Source organism: Heptranchias perlo, chromosome 14 (assembly GCF_035084215.1).
Source record: "Heptranchias perlo isolate sHepPer1 chromosome 14, sHepPer1.hap1, whole genome shotgun sequence".
Lineage (NCBI taxonomy): Eukaryota > Metazoa > Chordata > Chondrichthyes > Hexanchiformes > Hexanchidae > Heptranchias > Heptranchias perlo.
The window spans coordinates 36,260,065-36,271,736 of record NC_090338.1 but is presented as its reverse complement, the minus strand read 5'-3'; positions in this window follow the sequence as shown (position 1 = coordinate 36,271,736).

The following is an 11,672-nucleotide window of genomic DNA, read 5'->3' as shown; positions in this document are numbered from 1 at the left end:
GCAGCTCGCCAGTTGTGGGAGGGTGGGATATCAGCTGGTTCCCATGCTGAGCCAGCCAGCAGTTGGAGCCGGGGGGAGGGAGGAAACAATTATGGATGTCCCTGCAGTGGGCAGGAGTTTTTTTGTGGGTCCCACAAAAAAAGGCATTTCCTGGGCAGTTTTTTGAGCAACCTCCAGCAATCCCTTTAAAAACCACTGGTTAAGCTGCTCACAGTCTGGTACAAATGGGTGGAGCATGCACGGCGCATTATCCGCATTATCTACTAATTTGTACCTCGAAATTGCAGTCAGGGTCCTATAAACGTTGTAGAACTCTGATTTGCACATTACAAGTGGCCTCACGGCTGAAATAGGCAGGTGGCCTGGCCGCCTAGCTCAGGTACCCAAGATGGCAGAAGCCAAAGCGTCAGCGTAAATGAGGTGCTAAGTGACCCAACACCATTTTCGGGCCACTACCACCCCATTTACGCTGGGTGGATGGAGTTAAAATCGGCCCTATTGTGTACACATAGTCACTGTTCGACTGCTGAATTTACGGAATGATGTACCACTGTATGTGAACTTGTATATCTACTGAATATTTTGTTACGTTATCATGTGAATTATTATTCATTGCCTGAGTACAGCATCTCAGTCCAAAAAGGTGTGAAGAAAAATTGTGTTATTTTACAGGCACTAATGGTAATTACTTTGCGCTTGATCTGCCAGCTGACACCTCTCTTGTCCCAGAGACGCTCACAGAGTTTGCCAAAAGCTAAGCTGACTTTGGCCTTTCTGTAGGATGCTTCTGTATCAATATGGACTTCCCTAGAAAGGGTGCTGCCCAGGTAGGTGAATCTGAAGCGTGTGATCACCAATAGTGATGGTTGGTGGAGTGTAATCCTTGCCTGAGGCTGGTTGGAAGGGTACCCCTGTCTTTTTAAGGCTGATAGGCATGCCAAATTGCAGGCCAGCTATTACAAGTCATCAGCAAAGGAGTTCATGAACAAATTCTTCCAACACCTTTGTTTTAGCTTGACGTCGTCTAAGGTTTAAGACCTGCCCATCAGTCCTGAATCTGATCTAACTCCTATTTCGAGATTATTGAAAGCCATGAGAAGCATAGCAGCAAACAAAAAGCTGAAGAGAGATGTTGCAAGGACAGGGAAGTAGATGGAATTGTTCCCATCTTCCATCATTCAAGCTCAAAGTCTACAGGGCTGCCATTCTGATGAACCTGCTTTATGCCTGTGAAACTTGTACAACATTAAGAAACTGAATCACTTTCACCTAAGCTGCCTGAGACAACAAATGAAGATCAAATAGCAAAACAAGGTCCCCGACACTGAAGTTCTCAAAAAAGCTGACATGGCAAGCATAGATTCTGTGATTGTGAAGGCACAGCTGCGATGGTCAGGTCATGTGGTGTGAATGTCTGATGAACGAATCCCAAAGATGATCTTTTATGGCGCATTGACAACTGGGAAGCGATTTGTGGTGGTCAACAGCAACACAACAACTACTTGCATTTATACAGTGCCTTTAATGTAGTAAAACGTCCCAAGGTGCTTCACAGGAGTGATTATCAAACAAAATTTGGCACTGAGCCACATAAGAAGATATTAGGACAGGTGACCAAAAGCTTGGTCAAAGAGGTAGGTTTTAAAGAGCATCTTAAAGGAGGAGAGAGGTAGCGAGGTGGAGAGGTTTAGGGAGGGAACTTCAGAGCTTAGGGCCTAGGCAGCTGAAGGCATGACCGCCAATGGTGGAGCGATTAAAATCGGGGATGCTCAAGAGGCAAAAATTGGAGGAGTGCAGAGATCTCGGAGGGTTGCAGGGCTGGAGGAGGTTACAGATTTAGGGAAGAGCGAGGCCATGGAGAGAGACCGGGGGGCGGAGCATCGAAGCATTGGAGCAGGTAAAAAGCAAAGCCCAGGGACTAGGCCTTAATCGGGACCCCGGAGTCCAGAGCGGGCGCGGACCTGCGAGAGACCGGGGGGCAGAGCACTGGAGCATCTGAGCAGGTAAAAAGCAAGGCCCAGGAAGCGAGGAAATAACCTAAAGTGATGTCAGCACAAGGGACGGAGCTGATTGGTGAGTAGCTGGTGAGTGTTTTTTTTAAACTTTTTAGTTTATATCTATTAAGTTTAGTTAATAATCTAATAAATCGAGGCATGGCAGGGCAGCTCAGACCCGTCAAATGCATGGCCTGTGCCATGTGGGAACCCCAGGATGCTTCCCGTGTCCTGGACAACCACAAGTGCAGGAAGTGTCGTCAGCTGGAGGAGTTCAAGCTCCGGATTTTGGGAGGTGGTGACCCCGCAGCTTAGCAGAGTGCAGGCAGAGAGGGACTGGATGACCGCCAGACAGCCGAGGAGCAGGAAGGTAGTGCAGGAGTCCCCTGAGTGCATCTCACTCTCTAACCGGTATGAATACTGCTAAGGAAGAGAGTTCCTCTGGGGAGTGCAGCCAGCGCCAAGTCCACAGCAACATGGGTGGCTCAGCTGTATGGGGGTGGTGGAGGAGGAGTAAGGTCAGGAGAGCAATAGTGATAGGGGACTCTATTGTTAGGTGAACAGACATGCATTTCTGCGGCCGCGAACGTGATTCCAGGATGGTATGTTGCTTCCCTGGTGCCAGGGTCAAGGATGTCACTGAGCGGCTGCAGAACATTCTGGGGGAGGAGGGTGAACAGGCAGAGGTCATGGTCCATATCGGTACCAATGACATAAGTAAAAAGAGGGATGAGGTCCTGCAGGCAGTATTTAAGGAGGTAGGAAAGAAATTAATAAGCAGACCCCAAAAGGTAGTAATCTCCAGATTACAACTGGTGCCACGCGCTAGTGAGTTTAGAAATAGGAGGATAGTGCAGATGAATGCGTGGCTGGAGAGATGGTGCAGGAGGGAGGGCTTTAGGTTCCTGGGGCATTGGGACCAGTTCTGGAGGAGATGGGACCTGTACAAGCCGGATGGGTTGCACCTCAACAGGGCTGGGACCAATTTCCTCGCAGGAAGGTTTGCTAGTGCTGTTGAAGGGTTCAAACTAGCTTGCCAGGGAGATGGGAACCTGAGCGTAGATTCAGAAGAGAGAGAAGCAGAGCTGGAAATGGAAGGCAGAAAATTAGTAAGTGAGTTTGGAAGGCAGAGGAAACAAGGGTTAGAAACTAGACAACAAAGGAGTTTGGCAGTGCTTAATACCTCAATGCAAGGAGTGTAGTGAATAAGGCAGATGAGCTAAGGGCACAGACAGACATGTGGAAGTACGATATCTTAGCAATTACTGAAACATGGCTTAAACAGGAGCAGGAATGGCAGCTCAACGTTCCTGGTTACAGGGTTTTCAGATGAGATAGAGAGGGGGATAAAAAAGGAGGGGGTTGCAATATTGGTTAAATAAACAATTACAGCTGTGAGGAGGGATGATATGTTAGAAGGTTCATCAAATGAAGCCATATGGGTTGAGCTAAAGAACAAAAAAGGGGCAGTCACACTGCTGGGAGTGTATTATAGACCCCCAAACAGTCAGAGGGAGATAGAAGAGCAAATATGTAGGCAAATTTCTCAGAAGTGCAAAAACAATAGGGCAGTAATAGTAGGAGATTTCAACTACCCGAATATTAACTGGGATACAATCAGTATAAAAGGTATAGAGGGCGCAGAATTCTTAAATTGCATTCTGGAGGACTTTTTTAGCCAGTACGTAGCAAGCCCAACAATAGCAGGGACACTTCTGGATTTAGTTTTAGGGAATGAAGTTGGGCAGGTGGAAGGAGTATCAGTGAGAGAGCATTTAGGTGCTATTGATCATAATTCAGTTAGATTTAGCATAGTTATGGAAAAGGACAAGGATAGACCAGGAGTGAAAGTTCTAAATTGGGGAAAGGCCAATTAGAATCATAGAAAGGTTACAGCATGGAAGGAGGCCATTCGGCCCATCGAGTCCGTGCCGGCTCTATGCAAGAGCAATCCAGCTAATCCCACTCCCCCACCCTATCCCCGTAGCCGTGCATATTTTTTCCTTTCAAGTACTTATCCAGTTCCCTTTTGAAAGCCATGATTGAATCTGCCTCCATCACCCCTTCTGGCTGTGCATTCCAGATTCTAACCACTCACTGCATAAAAAACTTTTTCCTCATGTCACCTTTGGTTAGGAACATAGGAACAGGAGTAGGCCATTCAGCTTCTCGTGCCTGCTCTGCCATTTGATAAGATTATGGCTGATCTGTGATCTAGCTCCATATACCTGCCTTTGGCCCATATCCCTTAATACCTTTGGTTGCCAAAAAGCTATCTATCTCACATTTAAATTTAACAATTGAGCTAGTATCAATTGCCGTTTGCGGAAGAGAGTTCCAAACTTCTACCACCCTTTCTGTGTAGAAATGTTTTCTAATCTCGCTCCTGAAAGGTCTGGCTCTAATTTTTAGCCTGTGCCCCCTACTCCTAGAATCCCCAACCAGCGGAAATAGTTTCTGTCTATCCACCCTATCTGTTCCCCTTAATATCTTATAAACTTCAATCAGATCACCCCTTAACCTTCTAAACTCTGGAGAATACAACCCCAATTTGTGTAATCTCTCCTCTTAACTTAACCCTTGAAGTCTGGGTATCATTCTAGTAAACCTACGCTGCACTCCCTCCAAGGCCAATATGTCCTTCCGAAGGTGCGGTGCCCAGAACTGCTCACAGTACTCCAGGTGTGGTCTAACCAGGGTTTTGTACAGCTGCAGCATAACTTCTGCCCCCTTGTACTCCAGTCCTCTAGATATAAAGGCCAGCATTCCATTAGCCTTCTTGATTATTTTCTGCACCTGTTCATGACACTTCAATGATCTATGTACCTGAACCCCTAGGTCCCTTTGGACTTCCACAGTTTTTAACTTTTTACCATTTAGAAAGTACCCTGTTCTATCCTTTTTTGATTCAAAGTGGATGACCTCACATTTATCTACATTGAATTTCACCTAATCTATCAATATCCCTTTGTAATTTTATGTTTTCATCTACACTGCTTACAATGCCACCAATCTTTGTGTCATCGGCAAACTTAGATATGAGACTTTCTATGCCTTCATCTTAGTCGTTAATAAATATTGTGAATAATTGAGGCCCCAAGACAGATCCCTGCGGGACTCCACTAATCACATCCTGCCAATGTGAATACTTACCCATTATCCCTACTCTCTGTCGCCTTTCGCTCAGCCAATTTCCTAACCAAGTCCGTACTTTTCCCTCGATTCCTTGGGCTTCTAACTTAGCTAACAGTCTCTTATGTGGGACCTTATCAAATGCCTTCTGGAAGTCCATATAAATAACATCCATTGACATTCCCCTGTCCACTACTTTAGTCACCTCTTCAAAAAATTCAATCAGGTTTGTCAGGCACGACCTACCTTTCACAAATTGGTTCTTTTGCCAATCACCTTAAAACTATGTCCTCTGGTTCTTGACCCTTCCGCCAATAGGAACAGTTTCTCTCCAACTACCCTGTCTAGACCCTTCATGATTTTAAATACCTCTATCAAATCTCCTCTCAACCTTCTCTGTTCCAAGAAGAACAACCCCAGCTTCTCCAGTCTATCCACGTGACTAAAGTCCCTCATCCCTGGAATCATTCTAGTAAATCTTTTCTGCACCCTCTCTAAGGCCTTCACATCTTTCCTAAAGGACACGATACTCCAGTTGTGGTCGAACCAGTGTTTTATAAAGGTTCAACATGACTTCCTTGCTTTTGTACTCTATGCCTCTATTTATAAAGCCCAGGATCCCACATGCTTTTTTAACTGCTTTCTCGAACTGCCCTGCCACTTTCAACGATTTGTGCACATAAACCCCCAGATCTCTTTGCTCCTGTACCCCTTTTAGAATTGTGCTCTCTAGTTTATATTGCTTCTCCTCGTTCTTCCTACTGAAATGTATCACTTTGTATTTTTCTACGTTAAATTTCATCTGCCATGTGTCTGTCCATTCTGCCAGCCTGTCTATATCCTCTTGAAGTCTATCACTATCCTCCTCACTGTTCACTACACTTCCAAGTTTTGTGTCATCTGCAAATTTTGAAATTGTGCCCTGTACACACAAGTCCAAGTCATTAATATATATCAAGAAAAGCAGTGGTCCTAGTACCGACCCCTGGGAACACCACTGCATACCTCCCTCCAATCCAAAAAACAACCGTTCACCACTACTCTCTGCTTCCTGTTACTTAGCCAATTTTGTATCCATGCTATTACTGCCCCCTTTATTCCATGGGCTTCAATCTTGATGACAAGCCTATTATGCGGCACTTTATCAAACGCCTTTTGAAAGTCCATATGCACCACATCAACCCTCTCTGTTACCTCATCAAAAAAACTCTCTCAAGTTAGTTAAACATGATTTGCCTTTAACAAATCCGTGCTGGCTTTCCCTAATTAATCCACACTTGGATTTTACTAAACTGAGAAGTGATTTAGCAGAAGTGGACTGGGAACAGCTACTTGAAGGTAAATCAATGTCAGAGCATTGGGAGGCATTGAAGGGGGAGATTCAAGGGGTTCAAAGTAAACATGTTCGCACAAAGAAAAAGGGTGGGACTGCCAAATCTACAGCCCCCTGGATGACAAGGAGCATACAGGATAAAATAAGGCAAAAAAGGGAAGCTTATGTCAGATTCTGAGAGCTCAATACTGCAGAAAACCTAGAGGAGTATAAAGTGCAGGGATGAAATTAAAAAGGAAATTAGGAAAGCAAAGAGAAGGCATGAAAAAATACTGGCAAGTAAAATTAAGGAAAACCGAAAAATGTTTTATAAATACATAAAGAGCAAGAGGATAATTAAGGAAAGAGTAGGGCCTATTAGAGACCAAAAAGGTAACCTATGTGTGGAGGTTGAAGATATGGGTATGGTTCTTAATGAATACTTTGTGTCTGTCATCACAAATGAGGGGGACAATGCAGAGATTGTAGTTAAGGAGGAGGAGTGTCAAATATTGGATGGGATAAACATAGTGAGAGAGGAAGTATTAAGGGGTTTAGCATCTTTGAAAGTAGATAAATCGCCAGGCCCAGATGAAATGTATCCCAGGCTGTTAAAAGAAGCAAAGGAGGAAATAGCGGAGGCTCTGACCATTATTTTCCGAACCTCCCTGGCTACAGGCATGGTGCCAGAGAATAGGAGGGCTGCTAACGTTGTACTGTTATTTAAAAAGGGAGAAAAGCAAAGACCTGCTAATTACAGGCCAGTCAGTCTAACCTCGGTGGTAGGCAAATTATTCGAATCAATTCTGAGGAACGGTATAAACCGTCATTTAGAAAGGCACCGATTAATCAAGGACAGTCAGCATAGATTTGTCATGGGAAAGTCGTGTCTGACTAACTTGATTGAATTTTTTGAGGAGGTAACAAGGAGGATTGATGGGGGTAACACATTTAATGTAGTCTACATGGATTTTAGCAAGGCTTTTGACAAAGTCCCACATGGCAGACTGGTCAAAAGAGTAAAAGCCCATGGGATCCAAGGGAAAGTGGCAAATTGGATCCAAAATTGGCTCAGTGGCAGGAAGCAAAGGGCAATGGTTGACGGGTGTTTTTGTGACTTGTAGGCTGTTTCCAGTGGGGTTCCGCAGGGCTCAGGTACTCCGACCCTTGCTTTTTGGGGTATATATCAATGATTTAGACTTAAATGTAGGGGGCATGATTAAGAAGTTTGCAGATGATACAAAAATTGGCTGTGTGGTTGCTAATTAGGAGGAAAGCTGTAGACTGCAGGAAGATATTAATGGACTGGTCAAGCGGGCAGAAAAGTGGCAAATGGAATTCAATCCGGAGAAGTGTGAGGTAATGCATTTGGGGAGGGCAAACAAGGCAAAGGAATACACAATAAATGGGATAATACAGAGAGGTGTAGAGGAAGAGAGGAACCTTGGAGTGCATGTCCACAGATCCCTGACGGTAGCAGGACAGGTAGATAAGATGGTTATAAGTCTTGCGGGATACTTTCCTTTATTAGCCAAGGCATAGAATATAACTGTATAAAACACTAGTTAGGCCACAGCTTGAGTACTGCATACAGTTCTGGTCACCACATTACAGGAAAGATGCGATTGCACTAGAGAGGGTACAGAAGAGATTTACAAGGATGTTACCATGACTGGAGAATTTTAGCTATGAGGAAAGATTGGATAGGCTGGGGTTGTTTTCTTTGGAACAGAGGAGGCTGAGGGGTGATATAATTGAGGTGTATAAAATTGAGGGGCCTAGATAGAGTGGACAGGAAGGACTTATTTCCCTTAGCAGAGAGGTCAATAACCAGTGGGCATAGATTTAAAGTAATTGGTAGATGGATTAGAGGGTTGTTGAGGAAATATTTTTTACACCCAGAGGGTGGTAGGGGTCTGGAACTCACTACCTGAAAGGGTGGTAGAGGCAGAAACCCTCATCACATTTAAAAAGTACTTGGATATGCACTTGAAGTGTCATAACCTACAAGGCTACGGACCAACTGCTGGAAAATGGGATTAGGCTGGGTAGCTCTATTTTGACCGGCACAGACACGATGGGCCGAATGGCCTCCTTCTGTGCCATAAATTTTCTACGTTTCTATGGAGCGGATATGTGGTCGGAAGCTCACCTCAGGGTCAAACAGGACGCCAAGGTTGTGAATGGTCTGGTTCAACCTCAGACTGTGGCCAGGGAGAGGGATGGAGTCGGTGGCCAGAAGACAATGGCTTCAGTCTTCCCAGTCTTTAGTTGGTGGAAATTTTTTGTCCAACATCCAGTTGGTAGTGAGGTAGAGTTGGGTGTCGCCAACGTACTTGTGGAACCTGACGTATTTTCAGATGATGTCATCGAGGGACAGCATGTAGATGAGAAATAGGAGGGGGCCAAGGATAGATCATTGGGGGACTCCAGAGGTAATGGTGCGGGAGCGGGAAGAGAAGTCATTGGAGGTGATTCTCTGGTTACGACTGGATAGATAAGAATGGAATCCGCAAAAGAGATATAAAGATTGCTCTAAAGTGACTCTGAAATAGTGTAAAGTAGATGTCCATAAGTGGGAACAACTTTTCAAGATAAGAAAGCATTGCAATAAACCATCCATAAAGGCACCTCCTACTAAGAGGCCCCTCGAATTGCTGATGCTGAATGTAAACACCAGCTGAGGAAATCTCGTCTGAAAAATCAAGATCCCCAATCTGGTGTAACTGGGATCCACTGTTCAATCTGCGGACACTCATTCCGAGCAAAAATAGGTCTCATCAGTTAACAAAGAACTCACTGCAAAAAAATGCAATGATATTTGAACTGTCTTCTTCAGTACGCAAGGACGAACAATGAGTGGTAATTACGAGTGGGTATTATATATCTGACAAAATAGGGGTAACCTTCTTTGTACATGCCGGTGGCAGGGAACCTTTCAGCCACTGGGCACAATTTACCAAAATGCGGTGGTGTGAGAGAAATTCCCTGTCATCACCACATACTCAGAAAATTACTCCCAATGTGCCACCTATCTAGAATATTACTTCAAGTCTTGTTAAAAGGCATTCTTGCAAACAATATGACTGTTCCTTCAACAATTTCCGGGATGTTATAGTGCACAATCACAACAGGTTTACATTAGCCACACAGGTATTACAGTATACAAACATGTCAGTATTGACATGCTGTACAGCCCGTTTTTTTGTTACAATTAATACCTTTTTAGCTATCTGCATTGAAAATAAAAAATATTGTTTATCTTAGCATTTTATATATTTGAATGTTTTTAAAAATGCAAAGTATTCATTTTCAAATTTGATCACTGTTGTGCTTAAATTGTAACCTCAATAAAATGGCGAAAATAGAACCGAGCTTTTATCCATATGCTGTTCATCTGAATTGCAACTACAAATAATTAACTCGTGCCCATAGAAATTGATTCTCGTGAACACAATTGTCTTTGTTTTCATTACCCTGAACAGGCGCTTGGTAATTAGTAATTACAAGTTGTGATCTTTCAACCTGTTCAGGATTGCATAATCCTTTCATAAAACCACTTTGTTTTTAAACTTTGGTGGTAAATAGATCTTTGATTTTAGCATTCATGATGCAGCTTTCCATTATGAGTTTTTGAAACACAAATACATTACAGTAGTATATGATCTCATTGCAGAGGTCTTGTTAAATGAAGCACTTTCTGCAGGAAACTGCACTGCTCATTAAAACTAAGCTAAAGGTGTAAATTAGTCCAATCAGGGATATTACCTCAGACACTCTATACTGAAGTCCACTGGCCCATTAAAACTTTTCGTTAAGTTTCTATGTGGTATTTTGTTTGCTCAGTCTTACCGTTTTAAGGAGCATCACAAAGCACACGATAAGCCACCCTGAGTATTACTGTTCATTGCAGTTTGTTTGCATGTACATGTTTTTTGCTAACGAATAACAACAGATTTTGTGCACATTTCACTAGTACGTTAATATCTTTAACGGAGGCCCCGCTGACAATGACACCGCGCACATGCGAACTCAATATCGGGCAGCTTGTGATTTTCGGCAGTCACTGCTAGCAGCCGCGTTGTTAATAGTTGCGACCCCCAGCCTTGCCCAGGAGTTTCTATCGAGCCTTGGGAGCGCGGAGCCTCCGCCTGCACAAACAAGACCATTGATGTGCCAGGGTGGGGGCTTCCAACGCCAAGAGTTCTCCTGTCCCAGTCTGACAGAGGCCTAAGGGATCATGAGTGAGACCAGGTATACCATGATATCGAACAGCACATGTGGGAACCACTTGGGTGTCCGGAATAACAAGGAGTTTTTTTGGGTTAAATTTCGGTCCCCTTACAAACTTTAACTTCTGAGGTGGGTAGAGTGCACCCCCATCCTCAACCAGCACACTTATGCTGGGATCCCCGGGCTTCTTCGGCAAATCCCTGGAAAATCTGTTAGGGTCAGCAGCAAAGGTGTGTAGCCTGGGGCATCCCAGCAATTACTCCAAGATACAGCCACTACAGATTTTTGACCCCATAATTGAGAAACTGAAAATTGAAGCAAATTTAATTTGCTTTCAACCCATGGCTATTAGTAGTATGGAAACCACTGTGATTTCATGTTCAAAATTTTCCTTCAGAAAAATAAAAAGGCATTCAAAATTATATTTATATGCGTATTTCAGGAACTATCATACTGGCATACACACAATGGAAACAGAATAGAATTTTAGCTTTAATCCTGTAATGAATAGACATCCCTTTAAAACATGATAAACTGCATATGTATGTTGATGTATTTCCAAAATGTATTCCTTTACAGATTTATCTATTCAGTTTCCTACAGAATGCCATGATTTTTTTAGTTAAAAGTTGTACACTAAAACTATTACCTGTGCTTTCTAAAGCCAGTTATTAAATTTTAATACTGTAAAATGTTATGATTACAGATTTGTTTATTACTGCAGTGATGTTTCAATCTCTCAGTATCTATTTATACCTCAAAGATGCACCAATGTTTAGTACATTATACTTTCCTTCACACCTCTGATTTGAAGTGCTGCCTATATTCAACTTCTGCACTTTTATACTTGTGCTGAGTAATTTCCTACACTGAGAAATGATTGCATCTGAGTGGAATCTGCTTATATCGTAGGTCTCACTTCACTGTAAATTAATGTTTTCCAAAGACAGAGGTTTTTTAAATTATGTATGATAACCTTATGAAATTACTTTAATCTGAAT